Source organism: Aricia agestis, chromosome 20, assembly GCF_905147365.1.
Source record: "Aricia agestis chromosome 20, ilAriAges1.1, whole genome shotgun sequence".
In the NCBI taxonomy this organism is placed as follows: Eukaryota; Metazoa; Arthropoda; class Insecta; order Lepidoptera; family Lycaenidae; genus Aricia; species Aricia agestis.
The window spans coordinates 3,668,626-3,694,942 of record NC_056425.1 but is presented as its reverse complement, the minus strand read 5'-3'; the positions used below and the strand labels follow the sequence as shown (position 1 = coordinate 3,694,942).

Here is a 26,317-nt window from a genome sequence, read left to right as displayed (position 1 = left end):
AACTAGGCGTCGACAACCCTAACTAAAGTGGGAAGTCCTAATCACAACCGTTTAGATAAAAGGGGGATTTGTAACTATTTGGACAGGTCGGGAGGGTTAAAAGATTTTCAATTACGATAGCGTTGTATGAATATGTATGTTTGTATCACATATAACATATGCCACAAATATTATATATGCGTGACATCAGCAGATATCGTGAACTATTACGCTATGCTAATAGTTGGGATTAAACTCTATTTAAAATTTGCCTGATCCAGTCACACAGTGTTTTTTAATATTTTGTAGGCTTTGCGTTTAAGTCTATAAAATATTAAAAAAAAAACTTTATTATTTTCAGTATGAAAAGTATTGACTACGAAGAGGAGTAAGGACGAGCCAGTTTTCTATGAGGCCGGCCGGTGCCTGAAACATAAACTTATGAGGTAAACATAATAGGTATTAATAATATTGTTCATATTCGCTGCCTCCCACAGGTATGGCATTATCAGGGTCCTATTTATGATCATACAGGGAACTGTTAAAAAAAGTTTCAGGGTGGTACAAATCGTTTGGCGAAAAGAAAAAAAATTACACCTTTGCAGTGGTATGGCGGCCATTGGGCGGTATGGCAAGGTGATTTTCGTGAATGGCTACTCGACGATGATTAGCTATGCAAAAATTAGCCTGGTACAAATGGTTCAATTTTTTTATTAAAATTAACGTATTCACGTCGGTATGGCGGGCTGTAAGCCGCACCCGACAAGTATGGCATTACACTTTCGCCTACTTATTTTTTTTCGATTATCTGAAAATACAAGCATTTTTGGGGAACAAATCGTTCGACACTCGTTATTTATCCGACACATTCGATTAACGCCCACGCGTTGGCCTGCCAGTGCGAGCGCTATGACCATCATTTTCCTTTTTGCCTTTATGTGATTATACCCCTGTAAAACCGCCATACTGGTACAAATGACCAAGAATTTTGTGTCAGTATCTCCAGGCCTATAATAGTATGCCGGCACAGAAAAAAGGAGCTTTCATTGTTTATTCGCCAAATTGTTCAACTTAGGCACGGTCTCGTAGGTCATTTTGGTTAGATTAGGTTAGGTTAGAGGTTAGAGGAGAGTAGGGGTCTAAAGATAAAGTAGATCACGAATAGTGGGCACAAATACTTAAGAGCTCACCTGACTCTAAAAATCAAACATCGTCCTTCTCTCTTCACACTCACGCCCGTCTTTCATATGCCAGGACGGCGCGGAATCATCGCCGAGTTAGTTTTTCTTGAATAAAAGACGAACTATAATGATTATGAAAAAAGTGTTTTGAGCAAATTTAGGTTTTATCAATACCTTTTTAGATATTAAAAAATATTAAAGAAAAGACAGCAAACTTCGAAGATCCAAGTAAAAACAAGGTTTTTGTAAAAAAGAAACTATCGAGCATTTTTTGAGTAATCGTGTTTTCGTCTTGAGCATTTAATCTTTATGAACTGAAGTTACTTGTGTCAAAAAATTAGTTTTCTAGACCTTACAGATTTTGAGATCTAGGTTAAAGTATGTAGTCAAGTTAGAGTCATATGGGCTTTTAATACGTCTGTCGTAATAAAATATCTTTATTCATGGTAGGAGGGGTTAGGAGGTGTCACCTCTGTGACCCTGTCCTTCTGGAACCGTATATGTTTCCGCTTGACAAAGAAAGAGGGTCAAAATTCACAATACTTTAAATGAATCGTAATTATTTTCAGTTGCAATTGTTTCACGTAAATGAATGTAGTACACGAGCTGCATCTTTCCGAGCCAGTGGTCGTCAAACAATGGGGCATTTACTCGCAGACGCGGGCCGTAATATGCTCACTTTAATTATAATATTTCGATGCAAAATTTAACTGTTTGGTCCAGAGGAATTAACATCTAGGAGTTTTGAGTGGGTTTTGTATAATGTTTTCCTTTACCGTAAAAACGTCTGTTATCCATACTTATATCCATACGAATATAATAAATGCGAAAGTGTGTCTGTCTGTCTGTTACCTCTTCACGCTTAAACCGCTGAACTGATTTTGCTGAAATTTGGCATGGAGATACTTTGAGTCCCGGGAAAGGACATATTATATTATATAATTTTGACGCAACGGAGTTGCGGGCGTCATCTAGTAATATTATAATATGTGAAATATGAAAATGCCTCAATGGCAATGATATTCTATGTTACTAAATTGCTCAATGGTGTGACCTCTACCTGGGATTAGATCAAAAGTCTAGGTACATACGCTTTCGACAAGAAGAATTGTCAAGAACATTAATAATAATGGTCATATTAAACAATTCTACTAGCTGTCCCGGTAAACGTTGTTTTGCTATATTAAGTTATTCGCCCATATTATTTTATTGAAGTGACTCAATAAGTATGGCACCATGGCAACGTCCATCGCTATCCCGTCGCACAAACAATGGTCGCCGTCAGTCTCGAGTTTTAATAATTTACTATTATTTATTTAACCAATGCACTTATCAATATAAAAAGTAGCCAGTAGCCGATTCTCAGACCCACTGAATATGCATATAAAATTTGGTAAAAATCAGTAAAGCCGTTTCGGAGGAGTACGGTAACTAACATTGTGACACGAGAATTTTATATATAGGAAGATAAGGGCTACCTTAAAAAGTCAGCATTGCACTTTCCGTAAAGTATATAAAATAAGAATCAAAATGAAAATACGTTAGACGTTCATTCGATTTCGATATAACTCTTATGCCGGATATGAGATAATTTCGACACGAGGCGGTGGAAATTGCGGGTTTTGCGATAATTATTCACCAAAATGTTTTCTTGATTCCATTAACTGACAGCGAATATTCCAATGAAAATCATCCCAGTAAAGCCAGAATTAGGGCTGCCACATTAGCGGAACTGGAATATCAAATTGGTTGTATTGCATGTAGAAAAAGTAGGCGTAAACAGATAATACTGTTTTTCGTTCTAATCCTTGTTGCGAAATGCGTATATTGTTTTACGACAGGAATTTATTTGTGTTTAGTTTCATAACTACACTAGATAATGCCCTGAGAGTTTCTAAAAATTATCCTATATCCTTTCCTAGGGTATTTTCATACCGAATTTTAGCAAAATCATTTCAGCAGTTTGGGCGCGAAGAGGAACAGACCGACAGACACACAATCGCATTTATGATATTAGTATGGCTTCGACGCAAGAAACAAAGTACCTACCATTGGGCCAACGCATTGGACCAACGTTTAGAGTACGATATATTGCCAACTTATGGTCAAGTAGGCCTCTACAGTCCACACGTGCGTAGGCCCAATACGTACAGCGAAGTGAATTTCTGGCAACCCTACACCAAGAATCTCGCGATACGTTAAACATTTCACTTGTTATAATCTCAACGTAACTTCAATCCCCAACTCCGCAAAAGCCATTCAATAAAAAGCCGAGATATAAAACTGACCATTCATAACACGTAGTGCCGGACCGAAGATAGACTTTTGGCCGAAGCCGATTACTCGGCTATAGCTGAAGGTTTCAAGTGTATAAAAATATTCCAGATTGGCTACGAGTTTAAAATTTTAATTGGGATGATTTTAAATCTTAAAGTATTTTTAAGATAAAAATGTACGTAGTTTATATGGGGTGAAACCTGTAATGCTACAAAAAATATGGAAAATAAACCAATAAATAGATATTGAATATTTGTGGTAACTGAAAATTATAGATAAAATTTTGAAAAGTGAATGTATAGGCTGCCCTCACATTAAGTCGCGAGCCGCTCGTTTTAGTATAGAAGTCGCGCGGCTGCCGCAATACTCGCGACTTAATGTGAAGGCAACCTTATTTGTAGGAAATGAATAGGCGAACCGTCCGTTTCCGCTGTGTATTTTGGCACAAGCCGATGGCTAAGCCGAACATTATTTTTGCCGAAGCCGAAGGTTGGAACTTGGTCCTTGGGCCGAACGTAATTATTTTGATCGGAGCCGTAGCCGAAACCCCGGGCAAACACTAGTACCACGTAGGAATCTTTCCAACTTATAAAATGTTGCCGCAAACTTCTATCGGTTGGGTGTGTGTTAGCATCAGCCGTGGAGCTTATTGGAAAAGCTTTTAATACGTTACATACTCCATTCCAATGAATTTAGTAAATGTAAGCAAGAAATTACAACGCAACCAAATTTTAATGAAATTGTATTACTTTACTGTGCGATGAAAGGTCACATTCAAATTGGTAGCAGGCGTGTTCTCATTGATGAGGTAACCAATGTGGGAATATGCTTGGGAACGTCAAAGGAAGAGCTTCCGACCGAGAGAGGTTGTATAATCGGTCAGGCCGAAGCCCACTGACGTCATTTTAGAGTTTAGACGTTGTATACGATCTCAGAAACGTCTAGGTACTACGAAACCGTTTTGAGACTCAAACAATCAGATGAGAATGCCGTCCTGCTCTAAAAACGTAATTTCTCGTTTGTTAGAGTAAGACGCGGCATTCTCGTACGATTGTTTGAGTCTCAAAACAGGCCAGATTTTTGCGCTGTTTGGTTTTCTACATCCCAGTACTGAGCTATTCTAAATCTATGCACATTAAACCTTTTATAAATTCGATCAAAATTGAATTTAGATCCACTTTTAGAACTAATTTCGGTTCGCGGTTTGCGGGCTCTAGTTATTTATGTTTAACTAATACATTTCTGTGAATTTAATTTCATACAAGTTGTAAAATATGTTGAAATCGCGTTGACATTATACTACTGAACTCTGAAGGTACAGTCGCGAGCCTTTGTGTGACAAGCCGCAAGCGAGATTATTAAAAGTGAAATGTTAGCTACCAAGTTTTGTCCTCTGAATTGCAATAAAATGAAATGCAGTCCATCCATAGTAAATGTTATAAATGTGTTTTCATTGTAACAATTAAACTACAAAACTGCTTTATTGACCATTAAAACTTTGAGGACAGATGGAGCAGATGCTCCATCTGTCAGATAAGTTGCGGATAAGTGATAACCTATCCAGAACTTATCAGTAAGCGGTGAAACAGGCCCTGAGTCTCGGGAAATCACACTATACATTTTATAGCGGAAAATGTAAGGTTTCCGTGCAAAAACCAAATTTTCAGCTACATCAAGTCTACGACGTAAGTTAAACCAAAAATTCAGAAGACCTAGAAAGAGCAAAGTTTTGGACCGAGCTTAATGAAATTTTTCACAGATATGAATTATATCTAAGGCTACTTTTGAAAGCGGTATAATTTACTGATGTTACCACAGATTTTAGAAGTATTGTATAAGTGTTCTGAAGATGTTACAGACTTTGTCTATGAGCGCTAGACGGAGTACATTTAGATATTACTAGACTACATCTAGGTATTTATTAGGGTTCAGGATTTAGCATATTTGACTGTACCGTATAAATTATGAATGCAGCTCAGCTAATTAGATTTGAACGTTACTACCGGGTCACTATTTGCCCGATCCACATCCAGGACGCTCTAGAATGTTAAATGTTTAGAAATTCACAGAGGATCGGGTGTAAAATATGCATATTCGTTAGCAAGATGCATTTTAATGCTTCCACGTTGGCCAGTGATGGACCAATATAACCGATTACGAACGTGTAGTATTCGTCCATGATTGCCCAAGTCGATAATGCAAACTCGATCACTATAGCTTTCAAGCTGAAAAACTACATCAACTTCGGTCTATCCGTTTTCGAGCTAGGATGGTACAGGCGCTGAAACTTATAAATTAGACCAAGTTTTTTTCATCAGGGAATTCACATCAACTCTTGCTAATAAAAATATTTAGGTACAGAAAGTAACTATATTCAAGACCTGCTAGCTGCGTTTGTCATGTTTGGTCGTTTCCAATATTATGCCAGACAAAGACAAGCAAACCTACGGAGCGTAAATCTTTATTAGTAATAATAATAATAATAGCTCACACACCGGTTTCGGTGACGGTGGCCGGTTTCATTGAAACCAGGCCAGCTACGCAGGAGTAATTTTATAGTGCCCATGTGTGTGCGCAGTACACAAGAGCACTCTCTATTCCTTTACTTTTATAACCCAGTGGGACGGAAGACCGACACGACCGGCGAGAGATCAGGCGCAGGACCGACTTTTTACATGCCCATCCGACGCATGGATCATCTTACTTGTCAGACAATCAGGTGATCAGCCTGCATTGTCCTAACCAAACTTGGAAATAACATGTTTCCAACGCGGGAATCGAACCCACGACCTCCGAGTCAATAGCCGCGCTCTATACCACTAGACCACGGAGGCGTTGAAAGTAGCAGCTTTATTAGTAAGAAATACAACGAATAATAAAAACTAATATACAAAATTGAGTAGGTACCAAACACATGCATAAAGTATCCATGTAGTATGCATGTAAGTATTCGGTACCCAATTTGTAGACTCGACAAATTTTTTGACACAGTTACTCTTCCTTAAGAGGATACAACAGGGGCTAGAGAAATGAAAAAAAAGTACGTGTAATATCTATAGCTGTCTCCCTTACCTCAAGCCTATACCGCAGAACGCGATAGAGACAACTGCAGAAAATCCAGAAAATCAACGATTTGTTGTCCCCTGATTCCTTCTCCAAAACTTAACCAATTTAAGTACTTTTTTCATTAAAGACTAAAAAAAGGCTTGAGCTGTGTTCCTATGTTTTGCTTTTTTTGTATAATCTAGCCAAATCTGTTTTCTGGACGTTTGAACACAGTGGAAAATCTGGCCATTTTTTTGGGTTTTTGAACGTTCATATCTTATTTAATAATTAAATTATGAAAAAAAGGAAAACATAGGGACATTGTATTAGTGGCCGTAGATATTCAGGAAAAAAATTATAACTCTACTAGCATTATCCAGGGAGGAAACAGGGGACAACGTTTGTATGGAAAAAAGGGCGGTGTGGAATCCTCTTAATTTTTTATATTTGTAGAGTAAGAAGGTATATACAAGGATATTCGCAAATCGCAGTGTAATTGAAACATTGAAATTGTAAAGACAATGAATTTGACGAGGGCCTTCGGTGAAGAGGCGTTCGAGGGTGCATTGTGAGAACTGAGAAGTAGGTCGCGGCACAGGTGAGAACCCACAAGTACCACCTAAACACTTGCTATATACCCTATCTGTGCTGTGCTTGAACAGATCAAAGTTTTTTTAAAATAAAATAAGGGACAGACTAGCAAACGGGTCACCTGATGGAAAGCAACTACCGTCGCCCATGGACACTCGCAACATTAGAAGAACTGCAGGTGCGTTGCCGGTATTTTAAGAGGAAATACGCTCGTCTTGAAGGTTTGCAGGTCGTATTGGTCCGGAAATACTGCGGTGACAGTTCGTTCCAAAGTTTTATAGTGCGCGGCAGAAAGTTGTGGTGCAGCAGCAGAAAGGTGAAGAGCCACTCATCAAGGTGATGAGTGGCAGTCTACCATGACCGTGGTGATACTTTTCGCGTGGAACAATGCAATGGCGAAAAGTTGCAGAAGGTATGATTCCGAACAATTCCTTAGCAATTGCTCAGAGCACTCCCCGTGAAAAAAAAATTAAGTTTGGGTTACATTTCAGTTACAATATACAATGTGTCCCGACACCGGTGTCCGATCCTTTGATGTCATGATCTATGGCATATTTTATCGACAAATTGGCCCTCAAATTTTTTCTCTCTCTCACGGTTGTAAAATGGCAGCCATTTTAGTTTTTCTCGGGCTTTCACACTAATAATCTGACCAGTACTTCTCATGTAAATATCCTATGAAGATAAAAAAGGTCTCATTTGATAGCTAAACTTGTGGACTACGCTTACACAGGCAATATATTATAAATTTCGTGGAATTAAACATAGTTTAGAAGTTATAACGATTTTCCTATGAAGTATAGGTCAGATTAGTATGAAGCCAGAGAAAAATGTTTTTATTCAAAAGTTGGAGAAAATAAAAACGAACTCATGACTTATGCCATATTTTAGTGAAAAATTGGCTTTCAAATATTTTTTTTCTCTAACTTTTGAAAAAAAAAAAATTCTGGCTTCATACTAAATATCTGACCTATACTTCATAGGAAAATCGTTATAACTTCTAAACTATCTGACTTAGAGCATTGAAGTAAATAATTTATTTAAGATAAAAACCTCCTCTATTTTTTTTAAATAAAAAAGAACCAGTTTAATGTGCTACATTTTTTACAAAAAGCCATTAATTAAAAAATGCACAATTTTTTTTCTTAAACTTTGGTTTTTCTATGTTTAATTCCACTAAATTTATAAAATAATGCCTGTTTAAGCGTAGTCTACAAGTTTAGCTATCAAATGAGACCTTTTTTATCTTCATAGGATATTAACATGAGAAGTACTGGTCAGATTAGTGTGAAAGCCCGAGAAAAACTAAAATGGCTGCCATTTCACAACCGTGAGAGAGAGAAAAAATTTGAGAGCCAATTTGTCGATAAAATATGCCATAGATCATGACATCAAAGGACCGGACACCGGTGTCGGGACACATTGTATACTTAATTCAAAATATTTTTACGTCTATCGGCTAAAGTTTATGGCACTTCGTTCACTGTTCGATCTTATCAAAAGCTCCGTGACGATCCGTCAAAAGCTTTCTTATGTTCCGGATATAAGAAGCTTCATGGAGCACCTAATCCATACCTAATATTAAGTATAAATGCGAAAGTGTGTCTGTCTGTCTCTCTGTCTGTCTGTTACCTCTTCACGCCCAAACCGCTGAATCGATTTTGCTGTTTGGTACGGATATACACTTTGAGTCCCGGGAAAGGACATAGGATACTTGTTATCCCGGAAAAATGCACGGTTCCCGTGCGATAAACGAATTTTGGCGCAACGGAGTTGCGGGCGTCCTAACCTAATAAGTTTATGGAAATTAGATCAGGCAGGTAATATATTACCTAGAGCTAACTTATTGATTGATCGCGACTCGCATATTAACCCGCCTATGTAGGTACTGAAGCTTCGTGCTGTTACATCGATCACATGATACATCCTAATGGTGGATTTGCACGGGTCGATTTTAGTCGCGTCGCAACTTCGCAAGTCACTATAGTCGAATCGCCCGTCCAAGCCGAATCGCCACCCCATTTACACAGTTCTACAAAAATCGCTTGTGATTAGTTCATTCTGCGCGAAAATGTGGCGTAAAATAGTCGCATTACGTAGGGGCATTGAAATCGATCGACAATCCATTATTGGAGAAATAATTCACAAAAGGTACTAAGGTAAGGCTACAGTGCAGACAAACTATGTATTCGCAGCAAGCGATCGCTTGCGACTGAGCGTTTGCACGGTCGATTTTAGTCACCAGCCGCATGCAGCCAATGGCCGCGCGGCAAAAGTCGGTTGGCAGTCTACTTTTGGGGCATGCGGCATGAGCCGCATGCGGCGTAGCCGAATTGCCATTTAGACAGTCGATTTTCGCCGTGTGGCGTAAATCGTGCGGCTATAGTCATCCGTGTAAACCCCGCATAACATTGAGATAGACCACACTATAGAAAAGCGGTTCTCATACTTTTCTGGTAGCGGAACCCTTTTAAGGAGTGGTATTTTTGACGGACCTCCCAAAAAAATAATGTTTTGTCTTTGAATGAATTGTCTTCATGCTGGTGTTTGAAGAGGTTTCCTAAAACAATTTATGTATAATAGCACTTTAAGTGTGGCTGCTATAAAAAAGCTATCACAAATTACTTTAAAAAAAACTTATATACATTTTTCTTACAAGTTTTATACTTCATTTGCTTGAAGAAAAGTAACATATAAACTTCAGTCCACTCAGAAGCTTCCCAAACTGTAATGCGTGGTACCCAGGTGTGGAAACAACTAATGAACCTTAAGACTCGACCCATTAAGACGGCTGGTCTTAAAAACCTCCATTCTGTGACAATAATGGGACACTAAATTGTCCCGGACAAAAACTCAAGTTTTTATATGATTTAAAATTTTACATGTTATTTTTTGGGGTCCGAGTCTCAAACAGCTATTTTCATATAAAATTAGGGGGCAAACGAACAAACGGGTCACCTGATGGAAAGTAACTACCGTCCCCGATGAACACTCGCAACATCAGACGAGTTGCAAGTGCGTTGCCGGCCTTTGTAGAGGGAAAATACGCTCTCTTCTTGAAGGTTTGCAGGTCGTATACACACAGCTCGTACATTTAAAACTACGACTCATCAAGGTGATGACTGATGAGCTTTAAAAAAAGATCGTCTCAAGGAAACCAATTAACTTTTCTATTTTAGTTTTTGTCACATTTATTGCAACCTTTTTCTTTTTAACCCCCGACAAAAAAGAGGGGTGTTATAAGTTTGACGTGTCTGTCTGTCTGTTTGTCTGTGTGTGTATCTGTCCGTGGCATCGTAGCATCCAAACGGGTGGACCGATTTTGATCTAGTTTTTTTTGTTTGAAAGCTGACATGATCGAGAGTGTTCTTAGCTATAATTCATCATCATCAGCCTGCTCAGTCCTGGACAATCAGGGTTTATCTGGTTCATGAAAGGCCGTTAGCAACTTGTAGTCGTTTGATGGGTTTTATATTTCATTCTAGTTCGTGATATTTGTGAATATACAATATACGTATGTAAACTATGTATAGGTACACATAATAATGGAAAGTTGACCTGGTGCTGCAGCATCACCTGGTAATCAATAGGATATCCAACTCCTCGCCAACTAAGAGCAGAGGTTTCGTGTTTAGGCTCATTTTAATTGTGACAACCAGTAAGAAGTAGATAAAGTATAAACAGTAAATATTTACATGCTGCTGCTGCAGCATCACCTGGATTCTATAAGAACCGAGCTTCATGTTTGGGCTCATTTTAACGGCCTCATCGAAAAGGACATTGATAGATGGTAATCATGAGAATATGATTCTGTTGATAGGAATTATTCTGCACTATAACCAACACAAGTTTAAAAAGTATGAAATAAAATTAAATTAGGAAATTTAAAAAAACCCCCGCCAAAACAACTTTAAAAAGTAATGAAATAATATATACTGCCTTTAAGTTCAAATGATTCCTAACTTGTGTAAAGTAATAATTATTTAAGTCCATAATTGTTGTCAAGGTGTGTCGGGGGACCGCTAATGTAGATGTTTAATTTCACTTAACAAGTTTAAGGATCAATTCACAGCGATCTGAATCGAGATAGGTAATCAGCGACTTGGCGGTTGTAGGTTGTAGTTTACTTGGCGGTCCCCCGACACACCGTGACAACAATTATGGACTAAAATATTACTTTACACAAGTTAGGAATCATTTGAACTTAAAGGCAGTAAATATTATTTCATTACTTTTTAAAGTTGTTTTGGCGGGGGTTTTTTTAAATTTCCTAATTTAATTTTATTGTATTGTTTATTGAAAGCTGTTAAAAGTAAATTGATGCAATACTGGTTAATTGCATTCAGAATACAACAAGTTGTATCAATTGAACTTTTGACCAATTAAGTCAAAGTAAATCAGGAGTTGTCAAAGTTAATTCGGCTGCACTTTGACATTAACTGATTCACTTTGACTTGCAATCCCTTTCAGTCTGCTAAATTGGCGAAAAAAGAAATATAACATTATAAAGCAAGTTATTAACACACAAGAAAGAAATATAAAAACATGGAGGTAATATTGAAAGTGAAGCATACATCATTGTCTCTTCGCTTTTTCAAGGTCGTCCCAGTCTAAAATTACCATTGCCAAAGAGGTAAATTATGCATAAAAAATAAAATCTTCAAAAAAAAAATTAACTTACGAGTATCTTTACAGTGTTGAATTCGGCTTAATAACAGCAAACGTTTCAACAATGGAGAATGTTACTAGGTATGCCAAATTGCTTGAAATTTTGTCACAGTAAAGCCTGTGTGTATACAAATACACTAGTTTTTGTTGCAGTCAAAAATACCTAGTAGTTTTGATTTTGTAGGGATTCAAAGTTTCGAAAGATATCGATTTCCGCTAACAGTCCCGCGACCGCTTGTGACGTCATAGCACAATTCTGCCGCGCGGGCCCCATACAATAAACGTGCTTTTTTGCTCTATCTCAACAACGGCAACGGGGATAATTAACGTATCCAAGTAATTCTTTCACTGATATTCTTTATTTTTGACAGAGAATGTGGACTGCTTATAATCAAAATTAGGTAACATTCTCCATTACCTGCAACAAACAATATGAAAAATTAATCCACTGCAGTTGCGTTTTAACATATCAAAGAAGTTTTTTGTGCTTCCTGAAAAAAGTTAACGTCAATACAATCAGCTGATTCAGGTCATTGTTCAATGATGGGTCCATTGAACAGTGACCTCAAGTGAGTAGTGTTTTACGTAGTACTAATATTATAATTGGAAAGAGTTTGTTTGTTTATTTGTTTGTTTGAACGCGCTAATCTCAGGAACTACTCGTCTGATTTGCAAAATTCTTTCAGTGTTAGATAGCCCATTTATCGAGGAAGACTAAAGGCTATATTTTATCACGCTAAGACTAATAGGAGCGAAGAAATAGAGGAAAATGTGGAAAAAACGGGAGGAAATTATTTGAAAGGGCTTATTTAAACGCGCTAATCTCAGGAACTACTCGTCCGAATTGAAAAATTATTTCAGTGTTAGATAGCCCATTTATCGAGGAAGGCTATAAGCTACATTTTATCACGCTATGACTAATAGGAGCGAAGAAATAGAGGAAAATGTAGAAAAAACGGGGGAAATTATTTGAAAGGGCTGATCTTACAAACTACTGGAGCATTTTTTCTGTTATTTGGCACAGATAAGAAGTAGACCACGTGAAGATCATAGGCTATTTTTGTGGAATAATTTGTCTGTGAAATATTTAATTTACACGGGCGCAGCAGCGCGGAACGTCTAGTATAGAAAATGGATCATATTAAATTTAAATATGAAATAAATCACCAGTTGTTGCCCACTACGTCCTCTGGGGTCCGATTTAAAGTCAGAAGTATATTTACATAGATGCAACCGATATGAAATTTTCTTATTACACTGGCATAATTTTGCTCGGAGAACTTCGGCAGAAGTTAGTGTATATTCAGTGAAGTTTCAATCTCTTAAAACTAGGATGGAGCGCAGCGATACTCCAAGTTTTAGCAATTTTTAGTTTTTACTGTGTATATTTCGAAGATGCTTATGCGATCAAAAAGTAAGTTGAAAATATTCGAGGTATTATTTGGTTTATTTTAATCTCGGGAAATAGAAATGTGCCTTTCTTATTGAACCTGATTTTTAACAAACATGACATCTCGCAACTGGTCCCACTAGGACGAGATCTTTTTGAACGACTTGCCAGACTACCCTTTAATCACATTTAATCGCTGTATAAATATCAAATATGCATTTAACTCACTTGACTGCTTCAAACGCAATATTAATTCTAAATTTAAAACGTACAAAATTAAAAATAACTTTCTGAAACCTTTGTGCAATTTACATTTGAGTTACAGGCCTATGCAATTTCGGCCCACTAGACCGAGTGTTCCCGAGCGGCCACACCAAGTACCCTAATTTGGGGGATTCACTTTGACTCCATCAAAATTTCATAACTACACCACCGTGGACGAAAACCTCCTTTTTTCGCGCTGGTGCACAATGAAAATATGTTATATTTGCAACAGCGGTTTATTTTATATTCATTATATTATAATGCAATAATATTTTAATTTGAAAACTTTTAAACCTGAAATACTTTTGGGACATGATAGGTAGCGGGGATTCATTAATTTCATTTTACTGTTAATAATTTAGACATTTCTGAATTCTGATGCATTATTATCGGTGTTATAAAAGTACAAAAAGCGGGGCTAAAATGGTCGCTTTGGAGAATCATAATTATTATGAATCATATTATGATTCATTTCTTAAAAATCGCAAAATGGTCACTCTGCTTGCAATTCATGTCTAGTAATTCGTACTAATTTAATTTAACATTCATCAGTTTAGCAGTTTTAACAATTCATTTTCTGAATTGATTTGAGAGGAATTGCAAAATGTGACCATTTTAGGTCCGCTGGTATTCTCATCAAATGTTAAAACCTCAGCTAGTCTGAACTGCTTTGAATCTGTACTATTCTTTGATTAAATTAGTGGATAGTGCAGTTATTTCATGTATCAGGAGAGCAGAATCGATAAGGATGTAACGTCATAAAGAATGCATTTTGCACTCCTTGATCAAGAAAGTATCGCCAATTGTTGTGGGCGATTAATACTTAGATTGGTCTTCAATTAAACACTTAAACTAGGTAACAACTAATCGCTGAACACTTTAACTAGGTAACAACTAATCGTTTAACTGATGTGATAAATTGCTTGTAATAAAATGTAGTAAATAGAAATAAAACAAGAAAATCATTATATAAACAATATTCTACAGTCGAACATATTATATTTTGTAGTTTTAGTCAATTCAAAAATTAAATAATAAGAAATAACTAGAGATCGCCCAATGGTCGAAATTCCAACGACATTAGGACTACTACCTATATTTTGTAAAAAAATATTGACTTTATCATATTTTTTTCAACTCTTGTCTCTGGGACTCAGATGATCTCAGACTGGTCGTGTAAGCATTGTCTAATAATATCTAAGATTCAATAAAAAAAACTATAATCCATTTCAATTTGTCACCTTGTTGTCAACAGACTTCAACCATAAATAAAAGAGTATAATTCGTATGTATAGGCTTGTCACTCAAAAATCTGTCATTTTTCCTAGTGTGTGTGTTGTAGGGTGTGTAATGTTTTATTTGTAAAAAAATGTATGATAAAAGCATAATTTCAAAATAATATTAGCTCGATGCACTCCTTCACCATATAAACTATAACTGTGCAAAATTTCATTCACCTACGTTTCCGCATTTTTCGTCAAAAGGGATACAAAGTTTTTCGCTTGCGTATTAATATATAGATAGATATGTCGCTGTTTAATAGTTAGCATATTGTCTGCCATATCAAGCTTCTGACTTCACCCTTGCTAATAAGGCGTCTTCACAGACATGACTACAGTACGAGTACCTTAACGTGGCATGGTCCTTTTATTACATTCACATGAACGTATACACCAAAGGTTTTACCCAAAAGGTCAAAAAATATAAAGTCTTTATTTCTGTCATTCAAAAGCTTTTGAACTTAAGTCTTAACACCTAAGACATGTTTAAAACACAAAGCAATTTCACTTCCGGTCTAATCATAATCTACTTTTATCTCGAGTCCCGGTGCCCAAGCGACTGTTGGTTATAGAGTTAAATTTAATCCAATAGAAAGTTAATATAGACGTCGCAGACAAGGGCCGAGATCGGAGGTATGCGATCATTTGAAAGTAAAGATAAGTCTTTACGCACATCCTCATGCGCTAATATCAATATTAATATTTATTGTAATAATATATATTAATATTTATTGTAAGCGCGAAAGTGCGTCTTTCAGGTTATCGTTACCTTCTTAAAACCACAGAGTGAAAATTAATTTGTAATAGATACTTAGGCCCAATTCACACCGGATCGGCAGCGGCCGGCAGCGGCGCGAAGAGCACTTTTAGTGTGAAATAATTTTAAACTTTATTTACATAATTATAACTACTAGTATCGCTTGAAGACTTCAAAAGGGCTCGCGGCGCCGCGCGACCGTCGGCGGAAAGTGCTCGCGGCTTCCCGCGACCGCGCGCGTCGTCGCGAGGCGCCTCGAGGCGTCGCGAGGTGCCGCGAGCACTTTCCGCCGACGGACGCGCGGTGCAGTGGATCGAAAATCGAGTATCATAGACATAAGAACTTGAATTTCCAGATGTCACTTTTTTGGGCTGAAATATGGTCTCCTAGTTGTTACATCATAAAATGTAAAAAGACGCAGCTACGTGTAATAATAAGGGAGTTACATTTTTTTTATGAAAGTAAAGAACACGGATCATTTAACAAAAAAAACAATAGAATATGTCAAGACTCAAGTAGTTCCAGACAATTTAATTTTTTAATTTAATTAAGTTTTGAATTGTTACTGGGGACACTGGAAAAAGAGAGGGCTGATACATTATATCACCATAATAATTTCTTTCTTCTTTCTATTTGAATTAAGTTTTTAATTAACCAAAATAAAGTACCAATGGACAGTTTTTAACTAACCAAAATGAAGTACAAATGGTGCCGTAATACAAAATATGCCAAAATGTGAGTAATAATTAGTACTATAATAATGTGTGAGGATATAACGGCCAACCATGCGATTCCAGAGATATTATGCTCATTTTTCATGTCGGCTCCATACTAAAATTTCTTAAAATAATTATTACTCCCTTATTATTACACGTAGATGAGTCTTTTTACATTTTATTATGTAATAACAACTAGGAAAACATATTTCAGCCCAAAAAATGACATCTGGAAATTCAAGTTTCTATGTCTATGAAACTCGATTTTAGATCCACTGTGCGGCGCTCTGAAGGTAGCGCGCGGCCGCCAGCGGCCGCGAGCGACCACAAGCGGCCGCCCGCGGTGACGCGAGCCGCCTCTGCCGGCCGTGTCAATTGGCCCTTGAGTTCTCGGAACAGGTTTTTGTGAGGTTTGTGTGCGGTTGCCGCGCGACAAATTATGAAGTTGCGGCAATATGTAATTGTTATCAAACCTTTTGCTACAGGTTACATATTTTGAAATTTGTAGTATAATACTAAAAACTTTAACGGAGCAGTTTACTGGAGACCATGTCGTAATTTGATTAAGGAATCGCCTGCTTCATTGGGGCATTAATATTGGAGGCATTTACCACGTCAACATGAACTATCCTTACGGCAGCAACTAGTCGAGCTATTAGATTTATTTGCAGACGGCCCCGGGCGCCAAAGCTTTACTTTTCATTGCCAATTTTCTATACAGATATTTCGGATGAGATAGACGTCGATCGTTTTAACCTTTATTACAAAGTGTCTCTATTTATTTAGCATCGACGAATATAGAACAAAGGAAAGAGTATTTTTGGATGTAAAATCTATAATAAGGATGTCTGGTAGACCTACTTATTATACATTGATGTTATTTGGACAGAATATTTAAGCTCAAACGTTTTTATTCAGAATAAATTGCAAATGTTTTCTGAATGTTGCGTCGCGTCGTTACTACTGCTGTCTAGCAGATCTATGATACGAGTATTATATGTATATTGTAAATGTAATAGTGAATCTATCTGTCTGTTACCTCTCACTCTTAAGAGGGCTACTAACCCAAAAAATCATTCTCTCTTTACACTTACGCCCGTCTTTCATATGCCAGGTAAAAAAGGACGACGCGGATTCATCGCCAAATTAGTTTTTTCTCAATAACTCGATAAATATACAAAATTTTTAAAATCCACTAGGTCGGTTTCTCAATGATAGAATTTTACACAATGTGTTAAAATATTAATTTAGTTCAATGCACAGTTATGGCAATAAATGAAAAATTCGTGAAAGTAGAGTCTTTGTGATTTTTTTCTATCGAGAAAATTTTAAGATATCGTGTTTTTGCTCAGATCGAATTCTTGGAATTATAATGTAGTATCTAATTTTTGAGAATGAAACAATTCGGGGCTTAATTTCAAATATAAAAATGAATTTAAATGAACTTTTAAAAACAAATAACAATCCATTAGAGTCAATCAACCAAATAAATAAAGACTTCTCTAATACTCGTATAGGGAAAAATCTGTCAGAAAAATTGAAACATATTAACATCCTCCTCCAAGTAAATCTTTTGTTCTCTTACCTACGGACCATCAGGAAATATTCAGAACAATTCAACTATTAAAAAGTGACTGCTCGCCTGGCGTTGATGGTATAAGTGCTGAAATCCTGAAAAAACTGTCTGCTACTATAACACCGGTTCTGACTGACCTAATAAATCGCTGCTTTGATGACGGAGTCTTCCCAGATGCCCTTAAGAAGGCTGTAGTTCATCCAATCTACAAGTCGGGTGACAGAAGCAGTATCAACAATTATAGACCAATTTCGATCCTACCTACAATATCAAAATTATTTGAACGTCTTAGAAATACTAGACTGATTAAATTTTTAGAAGAAAACAATCTACTATCGAACTCACAATATGGTTTCCGACTGGGCCGTTCAAGAAACAATGCAGTACTAGATCTTGTTAATTTTATAGTTGACAAATTGGATAATAAAAAGAAATGCGTTACTATATTTTTGGACTTTGCAAAGGCATTTGACACTGTTTCTCTCCCCTGCCTTGTTGATAAACTAGAAGCTCACGGTATCAGAGGAACTCCATTGGCACTGTTATCTGATTATCTGCGAAACAGAACTCAATCCGTAAAAATTGGCGACAATATTAGTGAAGAACTGCCGGTCACTTACGGGGTACCACAAGGAAGCATATTGGGTTCCACTCTTTTTCTTTGCTATGTGAACCAGCTCTGTGCACTTAACCTCCAAATCTGCCGCATCTCTGCATACGCAGACGACACGGCTCTTACCTTTTACGGAGACTCATTTGAAGATGTATTTAAATCTGCTCAAATAGGATTTAATAAAGTGTACCATTGGTTATCGTCCCACTCCCTTACTTTAAATGAGGATAAAACAAAATACATTGTGTTTTCAATTCAGAACCGCAAAGAAGTCATTAATCTAAAGAACCAAATTTATGTACACAAATGTAATTTTTCTCAACCCTCAAATTGTAACTGTTCCAAAATTTCCCGTGGTTATATTATAAAATATCTTTGTATTGAGATTGACTCTAATCTAACCTTTGAAAACCACATCAATTCCATGAGTAACAAAATTCGGAAACTGTCTTACATTTTTAAAACACTACGGGAAGTGGCAGATAGACAGATTATAAAGTCAGTATATGAGGCATTAGTACAATCCATCATATCGTATTGTATCACTACGTGGGGCGGAGCTTCCAAATCTAAATTATTAACCCTCGAGAGAGCCCAAAGAATGTTACTTAAAGTTAGCCTTGCAAAACCTCGCTTATATCCTACAACTAAATTATACGAAGACGCTCAAGTCCTTTCTGTTCGTCAACTTTACATATACTATACTCTGCTACATACACATAATAAAATACCCACAGAAGGCCGTAGAACACTCATTGCCCACACGAGGCGTAGCTATGCTACCTGTGAGACTACAACCGTCCACACATCTTTTGCTCAGAGATTTATTAAATATTTGGACAGCTCACTCTATAACAAATGTAATAAACATCTCTGTATATCAAACTGTACCAAAACTGAATGCAAAAATATAATTTATAAATGGTTACTCGGTCTTAAATACGAAGAAACTAAAAAGTTATTATTAGCTAAAATGTAATTGTAACGTATTTATTTATTTGTAATATATTTATTTATTTTTTATATTTTTAAAAAGTTATAAGTTATATATTATAATATTGTAATTTGTTAATCATACTCTATACACACAAAACCAACATACAACACACAAAAACTTACACACAGCATTCGTACACTTAAATAATTAAGATTCTTATTACATACTTTAAATTAAAAAACTAAAAATATTCATTTGTCAACGGATATATTAATATATATATATATATATATATATATATATATATATATATATATATATATATATATATATATATATATATATATATATATATATATATATATATATATATATATATATATATATATATATATATATATATATATATATATATATATATATATATATATATATATATATATATATATATATATATATATATAAGGAGTGTAACTTACTTATGTTCACAAACTGTACACTGATAATATAATAATCTAGTTTTGTGGGGGGCTGGAGATCTATATTACAGGCTCGGCCTAGTTTAGACTCCAAATCTCCCACAAGTTACAACAATAACATGTATAACAGTTCCACGAAATGACATACTTGAAGATTTTTTATCCCGAAAAATGTACGGTTCCCGCGCGATAAACAAATTGAGACAAGACCATGTTGAGGACAAAGTCCTTACAAACTCTCGGAGCTAGCGCAAAGATGACATACAATGTAGATCTTCACGGCAAATATACCAGGCGCGCAGAATTATTAAGGTATATTACCCGAAAATAACTCATGTATGGTTCTACTCACAAAGCATACTGCTTTGCTGACGTCACTGCCTAGTTCATATTATGACGTCACAGCTGCTGCTTTGACGGCATACTTCACATTCTAACGCGAGAATTCGTCACGAGGAGACCGCCCGCGCCATTTTCCACACACTATTTTTAGTGTATCCTCCTATATAATTATTATATTCTGCACTCATCCATATTCCATACTAATATTATAAATGCGACAGTGTGTCGACTGTCGGTCTATCTGTCTGTTACACAGAAATATTTCTGTGGTCTTTTACCTCTTACGTATGGAGATACTTTCAGTCCCGGGTAAAAGTATCCTATGTCCTTTACATAGGATACTTTTTATCCCTGGAAAAATATATGGCCCCCGCGCGATAAACGAACTTTGGTGGAACGGAGTCGCAGGCGTCATCTAGTTAGTAATATACGTCTAAGACCTAAGTCGATGCTATACAAACTGCATTTAAGGCATATCTTTTCAAAGGACACTCGATAAGACGAGCCAAAACTCTCTTTATATTTGGCACTACTTTAAAAAAAATTGGAAATTAAAATTTATTATACTTATACTTATACTTACTCTAATATTTCCATTTACTCAGACATCTTTTACATCTTTAATTCTTTTGTATATTTTAGACTGTATTTTTTAGTGTTTAGATGGTTGTTATCTATTATAATTAATAATAATACTCCCCTACACCGGTTTCGGTGACGGTGGCCGGTTTCATTGAAACCAGGCCAGGTACGCAGGAGTAATTTTATAGTGCCCAAGTGTGTGCGCAGTACACAAGAGCACTCTCTATTCCTTTTACTCTCATAACCCAGTGGGACGGAAGACCGACACGACTGGCGAGAGATCAGGCGCAGGACCGACTTTTTTACATGCCCATCCGACGCATGGATCATCTTACTTGTCAGACAATCAGGTGATCAGCCTGCATTGTCCTAACCAAACTTGGAAATAACATGTTTCCAACGCGGGATTCGAACCCACGACTTCCGGAGTCGAGAGCGACGCTCTAACCACTAGACCACGGAGGCGTATAATTAATATTTAGGCGATCTAGCTGTTAGTTTGTTTATAATACAATAAAAACCCATAAAACTATAGAAAGGTTATTACCTACTCCTTAAGGTTTTTTTTTTCTTCTCATGTACTTACTATCAGAGAAGTTGATTCCTAGGCAGATGGCGGACCTAAGTAATTTGGTCGCGTTGTCAAACTCATCCGACTCACAGCTAACATTGAATTGACATAGCCGACCATTCGATGTAGGTCAACTGCCTAGGAATCAAATTCCTCAATGGTACATTCAAAGATGTAGATGACGAATTGGCAAACATCCTGCTGTTCGATAGACCGATTTGAAGATGGTGGAAAAAAACACGCGTTTGATAACAGATATTGCACAACAAAACTTCTGAAATAAACAGCCATTTGTACAACATCTGCTGTCGGTCTAAAACACCCAGGTAGCAAGCTGCAAGTTACGTAAAGACGCTCGTAGGAAGAGCCTGTGTTCAGGAATTCAGCAATGAACGAATCAGATGAATCATCGATTGCCTATATTTGATTAATTAATATCATCATCAGATAATGTACTATCAGAGAAGTATATTTATAGGCAGTTGGCGGACATGTAACGTAATTTGGTTGAGTTATGTCAATTCAATATTAGTCGTGAATTCCTGATCTGTCGGCTGGGTTCCACGTAACGCGACCAAACTACGTAGGTCCCCCATCTGCCAGTGAATCACCTTCTCTGATAAGTACATTAGTACCTGGATGACCGAGCTTTGCTCGGTATAGCAAACACTCATTTACTTCGTGTTACTTAACAACGCCATCTGCTGGAATAGCTTTAGCTGTTGTTATTATTATTCGCCAATAGATGTGAGGAAGAGTCATATTTTTCAGTTTATCGATTTTCCGTAAAACACGAATAAAAATACATTTTCTAAAAATTATTCCTAGCTAGATCGATTTATCGCCCCCGAAACCCCCTATAATATACTAAATTTCATGAAAATCGTTTGCTCGTTTACAGATATAAGATAAAGTATCACATATAAATGCGCACAGAGTTTTAAAGTAGATCACTCTTTATCAGCGGAATAATGACGTTACCGGGTTCGCAGAGTGCTCTTACAGGGCTAATTGGTTCACGGCTTAGCCTCAGCATCGGAATGTGACGAGCATTAGGGCCAGTTCGCACTGTAAGGTGACGAGGCGATTTAAGGCGAGGATAAACCCCAATTTGTTATTCCGTGACTCCCGGTTTACCTAGTTCCAATACAATAACGAAGTGTTAAATAATATGAGATATAAAGCACAATATTTAAAATACTTTAAACCATAAACATTTTAATAAAACGTAATACTTTGGCTGTAATTAATTTACAAACTTACCTCCGAAAAAACTCTATTTTATCGAAATATAAGTATTAACTAGGATAATTGTACATTTTATTTGAATAAATTGTTAGTAAATGTATATTAAAAATTCTTTAACCGAACAATTTTATTTCTTAATATTTATTTCCAAAGATATTTAAAAAAAAACATGAAAAATAGAGAAGATTCGCCCGAGAACCTATAGTTTTATGCTAAGCTAAAATGAATCTTATTGCGATGCTTATACGCTTGATCTTTGGTTGTGTGCAAGGTTATCGTTTTTGATTGAGATTAATCCCCGCCTTAATGCTTTTTAGTTTCAAAGCCATTCAAAACTAAAGATGTTGAGTGGCTGCTTCCAATTTTGAATAGCTCATTTGTTAAACAGCAACGCTTCGCGATGTCGTTGACCCTTAGGCATTAGCTTTTTACATCATGCGGCCTCTACAAGTTGGCCCTTGAAGGACCGATTTCGAACATGAATATATATTCGTATATGATTGCCTACGATCGACGTCGATTGTTAATGCTTTAAAAACTAGACCTTTGCATTTGTTGTGGGTGATTTAAACAGTAGTTTCAGAGCGAAGTAATGACTCTGCAAATACTGTAGTGCCTGGGACAAGATTTTGGTTACCCAAGCGCATTTTTACAACATCGGCCTAGTCCAAGGAGAGAACAAGTCAATACGTCTGGGACCAACCATGTGCGGGTTTCCTCATGATGTTTTCCTTCACCATACGAGCGTCCGTATTATGTACTTGAGATCTGAAAAAGTCTCATTGGTACAACACGTACCTCCGCCCGGGATCGAACTTGCACCCTCTCGAGTACGAACCAAAGGTATACCCACTAGACTAGGTCATGGACGTTTAATGCTAGACACCATCGTAACCAGTGCCCGTTCAATTGAACCTTTGTAAATTCTGCACATCATGAAATTGAATTAAAAATACGCATTTAATACTACAATATGGAAAATATTTATTTATAGATTTCCAAGCTCTGGTACTTCATAATATTTCATAACCACTCATCGTACAATACTGAATACAGTACTTTAAATATTTTATTTTTTATAATCCCACTAGTCACTACGAACCACTCCTAATAATTGCTAGATTACATAACTGGACTCGATAGCTTTATGAATATCATTTATATTTTAATTAACTAGCCTTTTTCCTTCCTGGTTTCCGGGATACTTTTTAATTCTATAATCTAATTACAAATGCTCAAACTTCTGCTAATCTATACTAATATTATAAAGCAGAAGAGTTTGTTTGTTTGTTTCAACGCGCTAATGTCAGGAACTACAGGTCCGATTTGAAAAAGTCTTTCAGTGTTAGATAGCCCATTTATCAAGGAAGGCTATAGGCTATATTTTATCACGCTAAGAAATATACGAGCGAAGAAATAGAGGAAAATGGGGAAACTATTTGAAAGGGCAATTTTTGTTATTTGGCACAGATAAGAAGTAGATTACGTGAAGGATCATAGACTATTTTTTGTGGACTAATTTGTCTGTAAAATATCTCATTTACGCGGGCGAACGCGCGCGGAAAGTCTAGTGTCAATATAATTTTGCATGTGGCCATAAAGAAAAAGACTATAAAGAAAAACTGACGATGGTGTTATTCTTAGTGACATCTTCGCATCCACGCTTCCATGTTGTCATGGGACGTCCATATTCATGGTCCATACTCCATGATCCACACATATTCCTTGTATTATATCTGTACTTCTACAGGCGAATCAGATGACTCGAATTAATCAGTCCCTCTGGCGCTCGGTAACCAAACAGTTACAGACTTTTTCAATTAAAATCTTAACCTGAAGCCGTTTTACACTCAGGGTTGTCACCTTTACTGATTTATTTTAATAATAACATCATTTCTCGGATCGAATCATGTATTATTTTAAACAAATAAACGAAAAGGGTTCTTGGCTATCTGACTCTGGATGATTTGGCGCATCGTTGTTTTTAAGGAGAGCGTGTTAAAGAAGCAAACGAAATTACTTCAATAATTACTAACTTCTTAAATTAAAAATAATTTATATTTTTTAATAATAATGGAGAGAAGAGTGAATATTTGGCCGTAACGCGCTCTGCTGCAGCGTAGTGCGGTTTCACCTTTAGCCTAAAACACGGGCATTGTCGCGGAAAATTGTATTTAAGCTACATAATGACAGATGAAACGAATGAGCGCCATAATTTGCGGTATTGTTTGTGAATTTTATAAAAACTTCCTAATTGCATGAATATTTGATCACCTTATTGTGTAGAATAAATTATGGCAGCGACTGTTTCTGTAATTCGTTTCCTTTTGTTAAACTCATTAAGTATTGGCGACTACACATTTATTATGCACTCATCGGTTACCAAGGTAAGGCTTTTTAAATTAATAGACTTTTACGGCAGCACATGGCAACACTTTGACACGTACTTGTGGGCTGTGGCGGTACCCACAACTAGCGCCACAATCCTGGATCGCGCTATCGAAGTTTCCGAAAACGGTAAGACCTGTTTTAAAATTTAAATACAAAGTCTAAAATGACGTCTCACGTCAGTGGGCTTCGGCCTGACCGAGTACGCTACCTCACCCGGTCGGACGATCTTCTTCTGTGATCGCCATTAATTTATTGCAAACTTTAATTTTATGAAGAATTGAATAGAAAAAGTATGTAGTTATGTCAAACCCATAAACAAAGGTGAAACCTTAAGTTAGGTTCATACTGTCGCAGTCACCTGATGCCACTGTTTTCTTTTATACTGTTTTTAACAGATTCTTGACGGAATTGTCACGATTATAACACAATCAGACGTTTCCAATATTATTAACTGTTATGATATCCATAAAAAATTAAAAAATGCAAATATCCCAAAACAAAGTTGTGGCAGCCCTACGGTCTCGCTGACAAGTTAGACACGAAGTTAATTTAGTATTAAAACTTCAGATGATTAAGAGACTAGCGGACCGCCGCGACTTCGCTCGCAATTACCGGGAGACGGTACTGATATAACCACTTTAGATGGGGGTAAAGTTTGAGAACATACCGACACGTGATAAACATTTAAGGCCCCATATACGGTGGCCGATCGATGGGCCGGATGATTTAGTATCTTACGATAGTAATGCAGCGAAAATTGTACAATATTACATACTCCTGCTAGTCGGACTTATCGCAGGCGCATCTGACTGTACAAGAGATTGCAGAATACGAGTCCAGTGGAATTAAAAAAAAAAAATTAGGCGCCTACCACACGTGCATGCTTGCATACGCTAGCAAAACTGTGTTCAAGCATGCACATGTGGTAGGTGCCTTAATATCATGACACAATCTATCAAAACGTAAACAAATTAAAAAAATTATAAGCTAAAGTGTTGTACAAAATAATAAAAAAAAGGTTTTAAAAAAGAAGTCTAGTTTTGTACACTTCAAAACACGCGTCTGACAACTTGACGCGCATGTTTCGCTTTGCCGACGCGAATATTTCACGTCGCGGTAGGTGTGCACGGCGCCATAAGATTACATGGGCAGCGTCCGCCGCGCGGTAGACGCTACCGCTTCGCAGTCGCTTTGGTCGCGTAGGTTTGGCCTAAGCTTTATGGGTTTTTATGCTTTGCTAAATCTCACACGAAATAGTAGGTGGTACTGGGGAATCTTAAAACATTTTACCATTGGGAGCTATCACAAATAGCTCAAAAGCGTTTCAACTTTATGGATGCCTGGTAACCGTTAACATTTGTCTACAGATCGGCACGAAATGAGCCGATAAACCGACTAATTAGGAGGGGAAATCGAGCGTGATCCTTTAA

The 26,317-nt window shown here is 36.8% G+C and overlaps 1 protein-coding gene across 2 annotated transcripts in view; it reads right to left on the bottom strand.

The window, feature by feature from the left end:
* LOC121737191 (probable beta-hexosaminidase fdl) overlaps nucleotides 1-26,317 on the bottom strand; it is a 161,569-nt gene that overhangs the window by 112,633 nt on the left and 22,619 nt on the right. The window contains exon 1 of one of the 2 annotated variants that reach the window (XM_042128785.1): nucleotides 11,755-11,825. The exons of the other annotated variant lie outside the window; for it this stretch is intronic. The gene's annotated coding sequence lies outside the window, so the exon portion shown is untranslated. Of the gene's footprint in view, nucleotides 1-11,754; nucleotides 11,826-26,317 lie in introns of those variants that run through there. 2 annotated transcript variants of the gene reach the window in all.